The 11,813-nt window shown below is 39.3% G+C and overlaps 1 protein-coding gene across 1 annotated transcript in view; it reads right to left on the reverse strand.

Moving 5' to 3' along the window:
* GUCY1A2 (guanylate cyclase 1 soluble subunit alpha 2) overlaps positions 1-11,807 on the reverse strand; it is a 302,341-nt gene extending 290,534 nt beyond the window's left edge. Inside the window, exon 1 of the mRNA XM_019623961.1 lies at positions 11,706-11,807. The gene's annotated coding sequence lies outside the window, so the exon portion shown is untranslated. The remainder of the gene's footprint in view (positions 1-11,705) is intronic.
* Between the last annotated feature and the right edge of the window lie 6 nt (positions 11,808-11,813).

Raw genomic sequence — 11,813 nt, forward strand, 5'->3', positions numbered from 1 at the left:
TGTTAAATAGGTTTCTATCTCAGATTCAGGGTGATACTGCTTTTCTAAGGCCACCAGCAACCTCACTCATGCTGGGTTTGAGAGAACCATCCTTAAATTGGCACAATTATTTTGCAAATATCTACCACTTCCGTCCTTGCTCCCATCTGTTCTCCAGCCACCTCCCATTCCCACAAACAAAAAAAGCATCCTCACACCTAAATTCTTCTGATCTTTTTGTATATTGCTTCTCAATTCTCTATTGTTCTCATTTTCTCTTTCTGCCTTTCACTCTGAGAGCTTGCCAATTTTTAATATATTAGCTACTACCTCCATGAGCTCTTGCCCAAATTCTGATCCCAAATCTTCAACAGCCTATTAACTGAGTGATTGCCGACAATGTGACAGGCACTGGGCTGAGGCTGGTGATCCAGTAACACTAAGCCCTCAAAGAGCTCATAGTCCAGAGCAAATCATTTGCACCTAAATTCAAAAAATCCAAATCCAAGGTTATCATTATATTTCTTCCAAATGCCACCTTCCTAGTTTTGCAATTTTATTAATGTCATCACAGTTCTCGAATTCACTATGGCAGGTTGGGTTCCCTGGAAAGATTAGCACGCAGAAAGCTTACTAGGGAGTGCTCTTGGGATCAACACCCATGACAGGGTATAGAAGGGAGCAGAACTGGATATAGCGAGAAGTTGGACTGTGATGCAGTCTCAGTGGAGGCCTCAGCTGACCCTACGTGGAGTTCTAACGTCGGAGTTGGCTGAATTAGGGCTGGAGGCCAAGCCTTCACACCCCATGCTGATTAATCACTGGAATGGGGCATGACCTTGACCAACACAGCTCTCGTCAGTCCAGGCAATACATATAGGGCACTTACAACTGAGGGTGACTGTCAGCAGCACTCAGCATTTAGGTGACAAAGTCCTTCATTCCTAAAGGGGCATCTAGGCCCTCCATCACAATGTCCACCACCCTCACAGAGGCTTGAAATATGTAATACAGTGGAAGGAATACAGAGATTGAAGCTAAACAGACCAAGATTCTAATCCTATTTCTATCAGTAATTAGCTGTGCTCACAGTCAAGTTACTCAACCTCTCTGAATCCCTCATAAGATTATTTTAAGAATTCAATGATACATATATGAAAACACTTAAATGCTGGGTCCATAGTACTTGCCTAACACATGTTAATCCTCCTTCTCCCACCCTATACCTTTTTTAAACTATGCTATTTCTTTTCCAAGTGCTAAGACTTCTCTCAAAATGACATTAATTTATTCAGTCAATAAAGATGTATTAAGAACCTACTTCTAGCCAGGGTTATTCTAGGCACTGCAAAGACCACTTTGAGCAACTCAGGCAAGGTCCTGCTGTTGCAGAGCTTAAATGACAGTGAGGGAAGACAGGTAATATGTAGGTAAACAAGTAAATAAACAGGTAACTTTGATGGTGAGTGCTATGATGGAAATGAAAAGTGATGTGAGAAAGAATGCTTGGTGGAGGAGGGTACACTGAGCAGAAATCTGAAAACCAAGAAAAAGTCAATCATATGGGGAACTGGAGCAAGGGGGCATTTCTGTCACGGGAAATAGGACAAAAGTCCTGAGGCAAGATGACACTTGCCTGGAGTACGCAAGGAGTACATTGTAAAACTGTGAGTGGAGGTTAGAGTATGATGAGGTGAGAGGTCAGAGAGGCAGGCTTATGACACCTTGTAGACCACGGTAAGGCATCACTCCTGCATCACTGTTGTGAATATTTAATGGAATACAATGTATAGAGCACTTACTACCATGCCTTGTACATGCTAAGGGCTTGATAAATAGTCACTGTTATTGTTACTACCATCAACATCGTATTATGAAGCATTTTATTATCTAAAACACTCCTTACCAGGATGTCCACGCATCTATAGCACAGTGATAATTAAGACTCATACTGATGACATTGAGGCACTGAAACACACAGAGAGTGTTTGGGATTATCAAAGACTGATTAACAAAGTGAGAAACGTATTTTATTGAGTTTCATCTACTCACAAGTTGATGCTGCATATGTGATAGTTTACTTCATCAGAATGCCTGATTCCCCAGAACTAATTTATACCTTTTCAGATAAGAAAACATCGGCTGTGCTATCTACGAGTAATGCAATAGGAAATGTTTCGGTAGCAACATATTACTCTAAATCCCAGAGGCTCTCTAATACTCAAAAAGCAATGTACTATCAAGTCTGAGCCAAGGAAACCTTATTGTGTAACAACTAAGGTCCATAAATAATGCATTGAATGATGTAACTGAATATCCTCGTATTTTTCAAGGATTAGTTCCAATTTTGAAAACATAACATAAATACTTGTCAAGCAGTTAGAACTGAGTTTCTCAAAGACTAAGTAGTTACCAGTTATCGATTCTGGTTTGATGGGAGGGAAGTGGCCTTGCAGACCAATCAGTTTTCTAAGAGAATGAACTAAATAGTGAAAGAATACGACCAAGATATATATTAAATAAGCTTAGCATCAGATGTCTGTTCAATATAGAAAGGCTACAAATGCCTTTGAATGCTACAGTCTGCCCCGTTTGATATTCACTCTCATGATTTCCCAAAACACAACCCTCCACTCCCATGGATTGGTCCCAAAGAACTTAAGCTCAATCTGACATATAGGCCTTTCAACATACAATCAACACCTTCTCCACTTTATAACTCTCCAAGTCATACTTATCCTCTCAGCTTCGGCTACAAATTCATCATTTCCAACCTCGGCTCGGGCCCTCGTAATACTTCTCTACCCCATAATACTTCTGCCTATTCCTGGTCAGTTTTCCTCCTCGTTTATTAAATCAACAAGTTCTAACTTTACCACTCTTCCCAAGGACTCTATCCCTCTCGTACCACTATTATGTCTATAATAATTACTGTAGGATAGACATGTGGAGGTGCTTGTTTGTAGAGATGTTTATTTAATAGAATATTTGATATCAAGATTTCTCATACATTGGCAATAATAATGAATAAAGCAGCATGGTAGAGATACCACCTCTATGTCTTATACAGATAAACATCTCTTTAAGAAACAGTATATAGTTATAAGTGGCAGCACATATATTGGGTTGTCAGAAAAGTCATGATGTATTTTGCAATGAAAAACATAGAAAAAATACGTCATGACTTTTCCAACAACCCAATACTTCCCCAAATTGTTACTTTGGCTACAGGCATTTTAAGATAATGATACTAATCAAAGTTAGAAATAAATGACATAAAATCTACAGATTATTGGGAAACTCCAATAAAATACCCAATATGGGAGCATTTCAAAAATTGTAAAACATTCTAAAAACAAAAAAAAAGTTCCAACTATTTTTATTCTTATTTGTGTCTAAGAAAAAGCTACAAACAGCACAGTTAAAATAATCAACTAAAATATAGCAACACAAAAATCTTTGCAACCTCTGAGTATTATTATCAGATACACCACAAACTAACCAGGATTTACTCAATCATTTATTCACTCTCCTAACAAACATTTATTGAGTGCCTTTATAAAACAGATTTTCTGCTATACATGGACATACAGAGATGGCTGTCTTAAGGCGGCAGAATAAACCAAAATCACAGTACAACACAATAAGTCCTATTTATAGAAATGTGAGAAATAACTTAGTATTCTACAGGGGAAAAAATGCAGTGACAGAAAATAGAATGGTGTGTGTGTGTGTGTGTGTGTGTGTGTGTGTGTGTGTGATGCCCACACGAAACTAATCAGAAAAACCATTCTCCTCCACCATTAAGCTGGAAGGCTCATGAAGGATTATTGCACGAAGGCTCTGTGCATAAAGAAGCATAGGCGTAAAGCAACAAGAACGGAACCCTGTTTTAGAACATTTTTATTTCCTCCACTGGGCACAGCAGACTTATACATAACAAATACAGTACAGCAAATGGAAAAGGAGTCAAGTGGACTTTAAGGACTTGCAATTATGGAAACACCAGGACTTCCACACAGAGAGCCTCCTCTCGTGATAGACTGGTTCTAGAGTTCTCTGCAAACGAAAATTTCTTCAAATGTTGGATCACCATTTGGAGCATTCCATGAAACCCCTACCCAATTTAGCCACTGAATGAGAGAAAGACTAATTGGCTAAGGATGTAAAGATAAGCAACCACTGCTATATTTTAGTAGGGCTTGAGGGATAGTTCTATAATCTGATATTTGAATCTCCTATTGTTTCCTTTCTAAGGAAAACAAAAATGTCTGGCCTCCAGATCTGTTTTATTCTCCCTTCACCTTTTTAAAAAATGTTCATAGGCACGTGAACAAGTCATTGCTCCAAAATGAACCAGTAGATGGAGTATTTGAGAAACGTGTCAATCTCTGGAAAACACAAAAGCTAGCGGTACTGTCAAATTGGCCCTTCTCCTTCCTCTACCATCCCCAACATTTCTGAATAGCTGTTTCTTTATTTTGACAAAAGGAGCCACAGCACACACACTTATAGCAATGATATGTGACCTACTGAACATAAACTTAGGAGAGCGAACAAAGCATCCTCAGGAAACATGGGAGAGGATCGACAAATAATTCAAACTACACATGGTGAAACCTCAAATACCTTCTACCACACAACCACCAAGAGTATTTGGAACACAAAGGACACAGCCATAGGATGTGGCTCCACGTCACCACCTTTACTCTGTCCCTATTAGGACAGTGATTGCCTGGATGTTCTCACCCCAAAAAGCCACTTTCCGGGACATTTCTTTCAAAAAAAACCAGTCTGCAGAGCTCTCTGAGTCTAGACAAATGATCCTGAAGGTATGGAATTCAGACACCTTGAGGCACAACTTTGTAGTGTTTTGCCACAATCATCACCTGAAGTTTTATTTAAAATATAAAGTCTAGACCCCTCCCTAGAGCTATCAAACCAGGCCCTCTGAGGAAGAGGCCCAGGAATCTGCATTCTTACCATTTTCTTCAGGTATTTCTTATGTTCATTGAAGTTTGAGAACCACTAGCTTAAATGAAGAACTGTTTAATAGTCTCAAATAAAGCCTGTACAGGAAATGACTTCTCACTGTTCTATGTATAAGAATGTTCACTCTTTCTCAATTCCCCACAACAGCCCCACAAATCCCCAGCCTTCAGAGATAGTTCCAGCTCCCCTACTTCCTAAATCACTCGAGCCTGGAATTTTCAATTTTATGAGGTGCTCTGAGCTTATAGCACATAATTCTAGATCTTCAGATCCTGTCCTGAAGTGATATCTGAGGAGCTAGATTATGTCATTCCATCTCCTAGCTGCGCATTTTTGGCAACAGTAGCCCACTTGCTGACAAACATTTCTCACTCATTTGAAAGAGAATTGTGCAGAAAATATAAGCAGACTGGAGGAGAGTCATTACATTCACTTCTCAAAATATAAATGGGCCACCTAACGAACTCCAGGACGAAGACGCTACCCCATCTGCTCTTTCTAAACACAACTTCATTCTCAAGTTTTGTTTTAAATGGCACGTGTAAGTAAAATTCAAACAGGTTTGCATACTTGAATGTATTGCTCACAGACTGGGTACAAAAATCTAAATATGTTGTTTGCTAGAGCCAAATATAACACAAAAAAACATCAAACATAAAAAGAAATAATGTAGGGCCGGCCGAGTGGCTCAGTTGGTTAAGAGCTCGCTCATAGAGCTTGAGCTCTGAGCAACAGCAGTTCGAGTCCAGCCCGAGCTGAGCAGCCGCTGAGCTGCCAACAGGTAGCAGGATGGCTCAGCTAAAAAAAAAAATAATAATAATAATGTAACTGATTAAACAAGAACATCCATTCATTTATTTCAAGCATTTTATTGAACATCCATTGGGTACCAGGTACTGTGCTAAATATGAAATAAATATAAGAATGTTGAGGTTAGAGTCAGAATTTTAAAAGAGTAACTTTAAAGTTTGAGCTACATCACTAGCTCATCTATCAAACAAGGGCCTACAAAACAAACCTAGTCACCCGTGCAAATATTCTCTCTGCTTATGCCACTTAATTTCTTTTCTTCCTAGATGTGTGTGAAGTTCCAGAAGGAATCATTATACCTTCTTGCTAACTCATGAACAATGTATATATCTAGAAATAATACACTTACTTTACTATCATATTCAATAAAATATGTATTTTTTAATTTTATCTTGAGCTCCATACGATAGATGCAACAAGACAAAACAAAAGTGAATGAAAAGAGCAATGATGGCAGTGGGGGATAAAATACATAACAGCACTCACGTACACTTTCTACACAGCTCAGAGTCCTTCAAGGTAGATAAATTATATACTAAAAAAGTATATGCAATCACTCATCACCTCCACCTTCTAACTAATAATAATGGATGTTATTTTCCATTGTCAAAATTTAGCTCTAAAATGAGCTGGTAGCCAAAAGAGAATAGAGCACTGTACACGAAACAAATGCCACTCATTACCTGGGTAATTGCTGCATCTCACAGCCTAAACCTTTGAACACACATACAAATTAGTTTGAATGCAATAAATGGGGAACACCTGAAACTCTCAGGCAACTGAAATAAGCAGTTTCTCTTTCACCTATTTAATTTTTTTCTAATGTAAAAATAACCTGTGTGAAATACCTACATTCTACCAAGTAGGTATGTCCTTTGGAATTTATGAAATTTATAAAAGTATTTTTCATATTGCCACATAGCATTCTGCAGTTTGATAGAAATGTTTGAATCTGCAATGATCACCTTCACTTGTGTACACATACAAGTTATAGCCAGGAGCCAAAAAGGGACTTCAGTTTTCATTTTTTTAATGGATCCGCTGAGCAATGACAACAAAATAAACTCCTTCTTATCACTTTTTTCTTTTTTTAGGTACATGACATCAGTTAACCTATGAACTCTTTCAGTAAGGTTACTAGCAAGTAAATTATTGAGAAAAAAAATTTTAGATCATTTGGAGGCATTCAAATTTGGATGAAATTAATGGATCTCAGCCCAAAACTATCATTTACTGAGTTCAAGGAGTTTTACAGAGAATATTGCTCTTCTTTCAGAACAAATCTACAAGCTCGTTATTATTCCTATTTCACAAAATAAGAAACTAAGGCTCTGAGAAGGTGAGAGCAGGTATTCTCAGTGTCTCGCATTTAGAAAGGGGCTCAGTAGGGAGTTATTCAAACCCATGACTCAAACTGAATCCTTGTTCTTTCAACTCTGCCATGTCAGTTTCTCCATGACTAGGGATGAGGCAGACAAAAACAATAGATAGCCATTAAATTCTGATTTCAGATTATAGTATTTTCTACAAATATGAAAACATCAAAGTATCAGAACACTCTTTGTATAATTTTCTAATTGTAATGAATCTGTTACTCAGAATTTTGTTAGGCAAATAGAGCCTAGATTTTAAAAACTTCAATTAAGATACACAAATTTTTCAAATATCCTACCTCACAAATATATTTTATATATTTGTCGTTATTTACATGCTAGTTATACTGACACTTTCAAGGCTTTTTTTTTAATGGTTTATCCATGTCAGAGAATTAATTATATTTAATATCAAGAGAGGCTAAACATGGTGTGGGAATGGAGTCAATGGGATTGTAATAGATATGTATGCTATAGGGGGGGCAGTGGGGCGGCAGGTTGGGGGAGGAGGGTTGTCATTTTGAGGGGTAAAAAGTATAACTAGTGCACTGTGTTGCACACCTGAAACTAATTTTTAAAAATAAATTAAAAAAACACAAAAAGTGAGGCTAAACATGTATTTTTTATGTCCTTTCACTTTTTCATAGGCATGTATCAATATAATTTCCTTTCCCAAAATAATGAAACCATTTTTACTTTTTTGCTACTTGAATCCCAGCTTCCCTTTATTTTTTCTTTGCTCACTGTTTGCTCAATTTCTTGGACTATCCACTACATCAGTAGCCTTCTGCCCCTTTTCTGTCATCCTTCCAGTTCTCTTTTCTTCCTGCCATTCTGCTCTCTAAACTTCTGAAGTCTTCAAAGCCACCTGCATTGTTTGAACACCCAGTAGTTCTCCAACAAGAACCCTAAGGAAGCCTTGCCCTTGAGTTGGTCTCCTGGACTACCTTCACTGACAGGCTGACATTAGCAAGCCCCAAACGTGTCAGAGTGGCAGGGTTCTAGGCAACTCTCATTTATAAGAATAAAATAGAAATAAATAAATGAGTTACTAAATTCACCCTTGATGTAAAATCCCCAGCTGTTTCCCCATATGTGTTCCCAAGTAAATGATTTCCAAACAAATAGCGTAATAAGTGATTTATGCATCTTCAGTCAGGTCTTTAGGGTTATTTTTATTGTTATGGCTATACTCCAGAGAGTCACAGTGAACAAATCTATCCAACGTGGATGATAAATAAAACTTATCCTAGACATCCCCAAGATGATTGGAGTTTTTATGTGCTCAGTTTCCTTAAAATAAAGGCTATAATTAAAGAAGTTCCGTGAGATTAAAGACTGGGATTTTTTTTTGAGGGGGGGAGGTACTAATGTATTGACAGTGCTTTGCACAATAGTAGGTTCTCAAATATTTTTTTTAAATAATTGGGTGAAATAAATAGTACTTTGATGCCCCTACTTAAGAAAGTAATCTACTTTCCTCAATGTTTTAGAACTCATAATATGTGCTTGTTTTTTGTTTTGTTTTGTTTTCATATGCCATCATGACAGTTTATCGAAAGTTTGACAATACATTGTATGTCTCCGGAGAATCCCAGAACAGGAAGGGACCCTATAATACCTTACAGATGAGAAGGATCCTAACGAGTTAAAGTAATTCACAGAGATATAGAAATGTTTAGTTTGTCCAAGGCACAATGAATGAGAACCAGGTCTCGTGAATTCCGGAATTATTTTCTATTTCATCAGTTCAGTTTACCTTTATTATTAAAATGGTATAAAGCATTATAATCTTTATAGCCAACATCAATGTATATAAAAACAACTTTTAAAATACCAAAAACCTGCATTTGAGTATTCCATTGATCCAGTAACTAGTTTAATTATTTGGCAATATCCTAGTATTTATTAAATTCATTTCCATTTTCCTACTTGCAAATTATTCTGAATGATGATCAAATCAGTGACTGAGACAGCATTCCATGATGAGACCACTAAGAGGGGAGCGTCCACAGCAAGCAAGTATAGTTTCCCTTGAAGTACGAGTATACCGGGACGGGGTGCAAGAAAGCTCCGAAAGCTCAAAACAACTAGGAATCCCCTCTTATAGTGCTCTGGTAATAGTGATTCTCAGAGACTTTTTTTTAAAGTCATTTGGCTGTAATAAAAGGGAATAGACAGCACATAATCTGTCTCTGCTAGTGTTCTCAGAGTTTAGACTCCTGACAATGTAGGAGAATGAATGTACTAGAACTTTTTAAAGCAATGTTCTAGTTTGCCAAATAAAAGAAAATGGGGGTGGGGACCATAGAAACAAGTCACTGCTCTGAAATATAACCCGTTTTCGTTGTGTTACTATGTCTATTGGTGATATGGTTAGCCAATGAGAATTTATTTATACAAGCCTTGTGATGTTGACAATGTTTATACTATATTCACCTGTATGTTCTCAGCATTCCAGCCAACAGACTTTTTTTCAAAATAGAAATGAATTACAGCAAGAGAAGTACAATATACATACATGTAGCTGTTGTATATATTAGATCACCGTAATTATCTTCAAATTTCTTATTCTGAAAACCATTACCTGGGTACGTGCTTATTATCCAGCAAAAAGCCAGTCATTTAAATTTGACTTGTTAAGGTAAAAATCACAAAGTATTTCCTCCCTCTTATTCTGGTAGTAAATACCTGAGTTCTGTTTATTTTATCTACTCCTCGTGTAAGTTATTGAGAAAAGTCTTAAGTTAAATTGGCATTACCGGAGGTACTGTCATTAATTTTTAGAAATTTGTAAACTCTCATTCTTAAGCAAAAAGAAAACTCCAAAATTATAGAAACAATTCCCCCCCAAACTAATCATTATCTTAAGTAAAATCATTGTATTCAGATATGAATCTATTGTACTGAAGAATTAGTATGTTGCACAAATGTTGCTTTAGTTACTGACACAAAATTACAGATGCACAGGATTACTGGACTCCTTTAATAAAGGCTTTTGTTCAACCACTTGCAACATCAAGTTGTTCCTAAAATTATGCTCCCTGGGAAATACCTGCAGTAAAGAATAGCAAACAGTAGCCAACCCATTCTGAATTTTGTTTCCTAGGTTATCAATGAAAGAAGTGGCAGAAAGGAAAATCGAAGGGAAAGTGTACAAGAAAAAAAGGAAGATGACCAAAAAGTAGCTTCATTGCTAAAAGAAACGGTCATTCTCCATTAATGGATGGGCCACCAGGATATTTGTAGGACTGCCTGGTACCAGTACCCAGTCCCTCAGGATCCCTGGCCTTCTCAGGTCCCTCCTACCATCAAGTGCAAGAGTACTTTCAAAAGGGAGACTCAAGAGTAGTTAGACAAGATCAATGTTCCGATTCACTTTGGAAACTTCAAAGAAGTAGAAGTCTCAGGGGAGGATAGATAAAAGTGCTGTCAAGAGTTGAAGTCATTGTATCCAAGGTCAGGGTGAGAATAAAAGGTAGATGAAGGTTTGACACTACATCTCCTTTCGATTCTGTCTACAGTGGTGTGGATTCCTTCGAAACAGAAGTCGTACAGATAGAGAAAGACAGGAACAGAGGTCTGGCGTTCCTGCAAATGGTAAAAGTCAAGGGTAGCCTGAGCAGGAACCAGCAGAAGTGTTCTGGAAGGATGCCTAGAAGCAGGGGGAGTGTGGAGTATACCTGGAACTGCTAATACAGGCATCCTGGAATGAGCACAGGTTTAGAGGGCTAGGAAGGCATTTATTCATTCAACGGATATTTATCAAGGTCCTAATATAAAGAAGGGATGAAAAAAATGAGGGGGTAAGCACTGAAGAATTCAGGGAAAAGAGGGTGAAGATCTCCGGTATGGGTGCAAGAAATACCAGAGGTTTAGAAAACTAGACACCAGGGTGGCCCAGAGAAGGCTGGGCCAATAGGTGCCCGGTGAATAGGAAAAAAGGCTGTGGGGTAGAGAGAGTACAAGAGATTAGACGTTTCTTCATCAGAAGGCAACTCCAAAGGATCTGACAGCCACTTCCTGGAGATTGGAGAAAAGGATGCAACACAGAATGCAGATGGCCTGTGGAATTCAAAGATGTCACAGGAGGTCACGCCAAGACCAAGAGAGTGTGGGAAAAAAGAGAGGAAGAGTTTCCTGGAAGGGGTAGGGGCCCCTTTGGGAAAACAGAGATGAAAGACGTGGAAATGGACGCTGAGGAACACAGTGCCTGGGAAAGTTTGGGGGAAAGAAAACAGGTGGGTGTGAAAAGCACCGGGGCCCTCCGGGTGAAGTAGGGTGCAAGGCTTGAGGTGGGCTGACAGGCCCCCGAATCGGGAGCCCCCGCAAGCGCGAAGTCTCACTCCTTTCGCGCTCTCACGCCCCCTCCCTCCAGAGCCCAGGGTGGGGGTCTCGCCCGGGGCCACGCGGAGCGCGAGAGGCGCGGGGCGAGGCCCGGCCGCCCCCCAGCGGACGGGCGGTGTGCGCACGCCCGGCTTGCCCGGCGCCAACTTTCCCGATTCCCGCGGTCTCTCCCGACGCGCTGGCCCCCCTCCCGCCCCTGCTCACCGAGGGTGCCGTCAGGCGGCTGATGCTCTCGCCCAGCGAGTCCAGGTTGACCCGCCTCCGGCGCTGCGCCCTCCTGGCCCCGGCGGTGGCGGTGGCGGCGGCGGCCGA

The sequence above is a fragment of the Hipposideros armiger genome, unplaced genomic scaffold, assembly GCF_001890085.2.
Source record: "Hipposideros armiger isolate ML-2016 unplaced genomic scaffold, ASM189008v1 scaffold_570, whole genome shotgun sequence".
Classification (NCBI taxonomy): Eukaryota; Metazoa; Chordata; class Mammalia; order Chiroptera; family Hipposideridae; genus Hipposideros; species Hipposideros armiger.